The sequence below is a fragment of the Camelus dromedarius genome, chromosome 7, assembly GCF_036321535.1.
Source record: "Camelus dromedarius isolate mCamDro1 chromosome 7, mCamDro1.pat, whole genome shotgun sequence".
Classification (NCBI taxonomy): Eukaryota; Metazoa; Chordata; class Mammalia; order Artiodactyla; family Camelidae; genus Camelus; species Camelus dromedarius.
The window spans coordinates 47,638,979-47,640,371 of record NC_087442.1 but is presented as its reverse complement, the minus strand read 5'-3'; the positions used below and the strand labels follow the sequence as shown (position 1 = coordinate 47,640,371).

The 1,393-nt window shown below is 32.0% G+C and overlaps 1 non-coding gene across 1 annotated transcript; it reads right to left on the bottom strand.

The window, feature by feature from the left end:
- Positions 1-483: 483 nt before the first annotated feature.
- Positions 484-558, bottom strand: TRNAA-CGC (transfer RNA alanine (anticodon CGC)). Its single transcript has one exon. It is a non-coding gene; the product is annotated as a tRNA-Ala (tRNA).
- Between the last annotated feature and the right edge of the window lie 835 nt (positions 559-1,393).

The following is a 1,393-nucleotide window of genomic DNA, read 5'->3' as shown; positions in this document are numbered from 1 at the left end:
AATACCCTCATAGTCCATCCCTGTTGTTGAAAGTAGCTCAGTTTCCTTCTTTTTATGGCTGAATAATATTTCATTACATATATAGCATATCTTCTTTATCTGTACATCCATCAGTGGACATTTAGGTTTATTTCCATGTCTTAGCTATTGTAAATGCTGCAGTGAGCGAGCATATGAGTGCGAATATCTTTGAACTATTTTTGTTTCCTTATGATATATTCCCAGAAGTGGAATTGGTAGATCATATGGTAGTTCTATTTTTGATTTTTTGATTAACCACCATACTGTTTTCAGTTGTGGCTGCACCAGTTCACAATCCTCCTTCTGTGCACCCTTTTCTCAGTATCCTCACCAGCATTTGTTTTCTCTTGTTTTTTTCATGATAGTCATTCTTTTGGGGGGGGATGGTAATTAGGTTTTTATTTATTTATTTATTTATTTATTTATTTATTTATTTATTTATTTATTTATTTATTTATTTAGTGGAGGTACTGGGGATTGAACCCAGGACCTCATGCATGCGAGGCATCTACTCTACCACTGAGCTATACCCTCTCCCCTTGATGATAGTCATTCTAACAGGTGTGAGATGATATCTCATTGTGGCTTCAATTTGTATTTCCCTAATGATTAGTAATGTTGACCATCTTTTCATGTACCTGTTGGCTTTTTATTTATCTTCTTTGGAAAAATGTCTATTTGGGTCTGTTGCCATTTTTTAAATCGACTATTTGTTTTTTTGCTGTAGACTTTTATGAGTACTTTATAAATTTTGGATATTAGTCCCCTATCAGATATATAGTTTGCAGATATTTTTTTCCTATTCTTCAGTTTGTGTTTTCATTTTCTTGAGCATTGCTTTTCCTTTGCAGAAGCTTTTTAGTTTGATGTAGTCCCACCTGTTTATTTTTGCTTTTGTTGCTTGTGCTTTAGGTGTCATATTCAAAAATCATTGCCAGGAAGCTTTTTCTGTTTTCTTCAAGGTGTTTTATGGTTTCCAGTCTTATATTAAGTCTTTAATCCATTTTGAGTCAATTTTTGTTAGTGATGTAGATAGAATAGAGGTCTAGTTTTACTCTTTCCCATGGGAATATCCAATTTCCAAGTATCATTTATTGAAGAGACTTCTCCATTAAGCATTCTTGGCATCTTTGTCAAACATTTTAAGCCTTTGGTTTAAAAAAATATATATATAGTGTGTGCACAGATATAGATAGATAAATGTTGCTCATCGGTAGCTTATATATATTTAAAATTTATATATATAAATTGGAAAAATTTATAAATGACAACAAAGATTATTCAGAAACACAAAATAAGTAGCTCTCATCAGAAGATTAAAGTGATTGAGCCTTTTAGTCATACAAGCATAGAGTAGAAAGTACCTTAAGTG